The following is a 5,545-nucleotide window of genomic DNA, read 5'->3' on the forward strand; positions in this document are numbered from 1 at the left end:
CCAGAAGGGCATGGTGTGGGGAGAAGGGTATGCCCCCAGATCTGTATAGGGCAGGCGGCAGCAGCACTGTGAGGGGGGTATGGGGCAGCTACATCAATTTTTGGGGTGGCTGCAGCCCTTCCCTGCCAGCACAGCCGCCACTGCCTGCCTGGCACTGCCAGTCCCAGCCCGTAGCTGCAGCCCACCCCACACAGACCCAGGGGCACATCCCCCTCCCTGTGCCATCCTGAGGTGCGTGCAGCAGCGAGAGCCTTCCTCCCACCCCCCCATGCCACCCGGATGAGCCATGGCTCCATCCCATCCCCTGTCCTGCCATAGCTGGGCAGTGCCTGCCCCAGCCCCACTCCCTCACTCACTGCGGGGGGCCTTGATCTTCCCCCCCATGCCCCTTCCCTCCGCCCTCCCCTTCCAGCACAACAGACTTACCAGCTGCACGCAGCTGTATTGGATATCAGATTGGTATCGGCGGATATGCCTCCTTAAAATCGGCTATCGTATCAGGCCCCAAAATCTCCAATCGGTGACCCCTAAATATTTTAATCTCCAACACTAGTTATTTTTAAAGTGACATTCGGTAGTGTCAGAGACTTTCCATTAGTTCCACTGCACTTGTTAAAGTATTCTTAAAAGAATTACCATGAAGGTGGACAATGATGATGTATTACTCTTTTCAAATAAGAATGATTACATATCATTAGAATCCTGAGAGAGCGCGTGCAAGAGCACGCGAGAGCTAGCGCTACTGTTTCAACAGCAACAACTCACCAGAAGTGAAGGGTATGCATCCAACTCCCCCTGGAGAATGAAGCTGCTGAAATGCTAACAAAATAGATTCAAATTTAAGAATAGCTACCAAACTTTAACAGAACACTATAACTTAAAATGTTCGTCTTAAAGATGCTGAAGAGGACCTATGTTCAAATCATATTTTATGAACCTGATTTGAGAGATCTTAAATTACAAGTAGGGGGTCTACTTAACTGCAGAGAGACAAAGCAATTTTCGTGGCTTGGTTGTGGCACGAAGAGCCAATTTAGTGGGCATTTCCTGGCAGCCCCACCCCTCACTGCTGATTGGGGGAGGAGGCACATACCATATAATAGCAAATTCTGTGGAAAATAAGTTATATAATGTAGTTTATCATATTATAACTCTAAACATTACATTTATATATATACATATATACACACACAACCCGCTCCCCCCATATAAATTATAACATATCACTATAATGTATTATATGTAGCATTCTACAAAAAGTTTAGAAATACTAATTAATGCCAACAATAATAGAAACATTTTCGCTTCACTGACTGGCACCTCTGCTTAGTCTTCATCACTAGCCAACAATAACTCTCAATCACTTGATCTATGGCTGTAGTGACTGTCATGTTGTCTTTTTAAGCACTGAGGCATCTAAGATGACATATTACATAAATATTATGCCAGGGTTTTTTGTTAGGTTGATTTTGCTGAAAAATCACAGCCAATGCAATATTTCCTGATGATAATGGACAGCACTGTTTTTCAGAGTTTCCATGAAAACTGCAAATTAAGTAGACCCCTAATTATAAGCCCAAACTGAACTACAACTGCAAGCAAGAACATTTTCCAATTTCATAGAAACAAGAACATTTAGACAGATTTTAGCTCTTGGGTCTAAATTTGTTATACTGCAGCTCTGGTTTGTTCTACCCTTTTGGGTTTTTGCCTGCTTATGCAATTTATTTATTCGGTGCATCTAGCTTTTCTACAAGTTATTTCCACAGCTCCATGTCCTAGGCGATTAAGCAAGCCTAACCTATGCCCCAGAAATCAAAGAATTAAGTTGCCTCTGAGGGGTAGTGTTTAATGTGTAATTTATTTTGATATTCAATTTTATATTGTCGCACCATAGAGTTACTTGGAGAAAGCAAGATGCTCTGGCAACCTGATCGGTAACAACTGAGTTTCGGTACCAAGAAAAGTGGAAACTTGTCTGTTTCTCATGCAAAAAGAGAAGTGATCCTCATATTGGGAAGATGATCCCCTGCTTCTTTCAATACATGTTTGCAGAGAGAAGGTACAACTACTTTTCAGGAAGATGTTAATTCCTACTTTATCACCTCACTGACCCTTGACAGTTACTAACTGTACTCCAAATGCCTACCATTAAACCCACAGAAAATGCATCTTAGCTTGATACTTTTGTGAGAATGATCAACAAATGATCAATAAATAATGCTGACATCTAAAAGAAGATCACTTAGATAAACAAGACTTCATAAACTCTTTATTCCATCTCAGGCTTTCCATATGCCCAGATAAACAACACTGCTTGGATCTACTTTGAAGTTTTTATGACCATTTTGGGCTAGATAACTATTCTAATCTTATAAAAGCCCATGTCTGTCTGTCTGTCCGTAACACTTTGTTTGCACTGACTGGCTGATGGAAACAGCCAATCAGAGTGCTCCAAGCATGGGGGAGCACCACCATGATTCCAAAGCCACACCTAGGACTGGACAGAGGGTGGGGGAGCCGAGGGCAGCAGCGCTGGCCTCAGCTCCCTCACCCCGCTCCCTGCAAGCCGTGCTGAGGACTAGATTCCCCCACCCCGCTTGCTGCAAGAAGCAGAACAGCAGCAGCATGGGGCATTAGGTGGCGGCACTCCATCCCAGCCCCCCACACTCCCAGTCATTTTTGATGGGCAATTAGCTAGTTCTTAAATAAAAGGTTACATTTCCAGTCATAAAAATGCAGGAATAGAAAAACTGCAATAATGCAGTAATTGATATGGCTCCACAATTACAAGGTAACGATTAGTCTGTATCTAATAATCCAATTTTTCCAGTGCTCACCTATTGCTAAAGGTTGGAAACAATTCCCAGTTTTCAGGTAACCCATTGATACCTAAATGGGAATACTAAACATTAAAGTTCATGCGTTTTCAACAAGAAAACTAACCCACATTAAACTTTTATAGAAAGATAAAAGTTCTGTAGTTTTTATTATCAAGTAGTTGGGCAAGACAATATTCAAGCAAAGGGTATAGTACTGACCTCCCTCAGCTACACCATAAGGGTGAAGTTACATGTTACACTTACACCATACTAAGGACACTTACAATATGAGCATCAGCATGTTAATGGTCATCAATGTGTGCTATGTACTGTATAAGCATCTCAAAATGACACCACTTCAGGTGAGGATTAACTCTGAGCCCGCTACCCAGCTTGTGTTAAGGTAATTTCATTCTGCTCCATGGAGGTAAAATGAACAATTTACAGTCTTCCAACATCCCAAGATGCATCACTTCCAACCTTTCCCCCCTCCCCCAAGGTGGGGAGAACACCCAGGTCTCCTGGGTCCCCTGTACAGGCAAGAAACAGTATTAAACTTGCACATGCAACTGCTCACAGCATGGTCGAACGTTAACATTACACAGATGTAGCATAGCCGAAACGAAATGTGAAACTTTACCCGAAGATCTGCCTGCACTTAGTCCTTGCTAGGATTTTCAGCAAGATACTTAACACATTAAATACACCGTACAAAATATTCAAAAGGTCTTGTCAGTAAAAAAAAAATGTAGCCAGCATTCCTATTGCAAGCCTCTAAGGCTATTTCTTCACTGCACAGTCAGCTCGAGTGAAATCATCCACACTACCAAACACCACTCCAGGGTATGTCTACACTGCAGTCACTCATGACGGGAGCAGGTTAGACTTGCATACTACCAGCAGTGCAATTGCTGCAGCAGAGACTAATCACCTGAATATTTAGCCCAGGTTGCTGGGCAGTGCACAGTCACTTTCTGATATCCATGCTACTTTACCTATACTGCCAGCAGTACCTGGGCCAACTTATTTAAAATTCCCTAGGGCATCTACATGAGCTACAGTCAGCATAGGGACTATAGTGGAGAACTATTAATAGCAGAGATTCTGGGCAGTAAAGGACTCAATGTTTGTGTCAGGCACCCGATGAGTTGTGCCAGCTAGCAACAGCTGTAGCCTATAGCCTTCCACAGACCAACCAACTTGGATTAAAAACACAACCCCTCTCAACAGAAGGATCTGGGGATTGTAAGGAAGGATTTCAAATCACCAGCAACATTCAACTTCACCCTAGAGTGAAGAGAAGCCCTAAATAAAAACTTTCATTTTCCTCCAGACATTGATGACAGCATTTGAAAGGAGAAAGATCAATTTTGTATTAACATCTGTATAAAAAATTACAATCCAATTATATTTATGGACTAAACATGTTGGCCTTGCTGAAGTAACAGAAGATACCCATCTGCATTTGCTTCCTAGTCTACAACTATAATACAACTATAGCTGCAGCCTGCCCTCCCTTGTAGAAGGGCCTGCAACTTCTGCAGACGGATCCATTGCTCAAGGACTAGACCCTTGGGTTACCGTGAGACCCATGGTAGAGCTCATTCTCAAACTGGAGCACTGCTGAGGATGGTAACTATAATGCCATACAGCTCTTCCAAGTCAGGGAGCCGGATTATGCACTGAGGGTTTATTACAATTTTTGGAGCATCTTTCAAGAAAGGCAAGGTGCTCCAGACAATTACCTAGACCAGCGGTTCCCAAACTCTGACAGAATGCACACCACCAATTTAAAACAATACAGACAAGTACCACCAGCAAGTTTTTCAGTCCAACCTTAAGTACCACCAGGAAATATTTGTCATATAAAGTAATTATAATAAATCAATTAACGCGTACCACTGACAGGTTGCCTGCGTATCACTGATAGCACCCGTACCACAGATTGGGAGCCACTGACCTAGACCAACAAAGCTTTATGCTAAACACCAATTAAGTACAGTTTTCCTGCTAACCAAGTAAGATAGAGGGTGATCTTCAAAAAGCGTCTTGATGCCCATCTTGCTGGGGTCATCCAATCCCAGCAGTCTTTCCTGCCCACATGCAGGGGGGATGGACATGATGAGTTGTGAAGGGCCTCCATGCCCCTCACAACTAGGAAACTGCAAAGTCAGCTCTGAGGGCCTCCTGGAACATTTCCAAGGCCGGCAAGAGGCAACGCGACTGTCCTAGCAGCCCTGAAGAGACCCAGCTGGGAATTCACACTAAAAACTCCAACCTGAGAGTAGCCGGGCACAACAGAGCCGAGGGCACCAGCCAGGTTTCGGTATAACCATCCCCCCAACAAGCCCCGGGAAGGACCTCGGGCCTATCGGTACTTGTGTGTGCGCGCACGGGGGGATGGAGACCAGCAGGAACTGGAGACGGGCTCCAGGGGCAGCGAGAGATCCCGGCCGCAGGGCCAGTCCTCGCCTGCTGGGAGGAGCCGCCTCCGAGCTTCCCAGGCGCGGCTCGGGGGGCACCTCCCGGCGGGCCCAGCCCCGCTCCCCCGCCCGGCGCGGCCTCGTTTCACCCCCCCGGGAGGCTCTTGGGGGCGTTTCTAGGCTGCGCCTTTTCTGCCTGTTTTCACGGGGGGCAGCGGGGCCCCGGCGGCCCCTTTGTGCAGGACCGCCCCCTCCCCCGCCGGGCCTCCAGGGCCACCGACAAGATGGCCCCGCCCCCCG

General features: G+C 45.8%; 1 protein-coding gene across 1 annotated transcript in view; it reads right to left on the reverse strand.

Moving 5' to 3' along the window:
• The window catches only part of TNRC6B (trinucleotide repeat containing 6B), a 188,975-nt gene extending 183,476 nt beyond the window's left edge, over positions 1–5,499 (reverse strand). The window contains exon 1 of the mRNA XM_025208896.1: positions 4,838–5,499. The gene's annotated coding sequence lies outside the window, so the exon portion shown is untranslated. The remainder of the gene's footprint in view (positions 1–4,837) is intronic.
• Between the last annotated feature and the right edge of the window lie 46 nt (positions 5,500–5,545).

This window comes from Alligator sinensis, unplaced genomic scaffold (genome assembly GCF_000455745.1).
Source record: "Alligator sinensis unplaced genomic scaffold, ASM45574v1 scaffold215_1, whole genome shotgun sequence".
NCBI lineage: Eukaryota > Metazoa > Chordata > Crocodylia > Alligatoridae > Alligator > Alligator sinensis.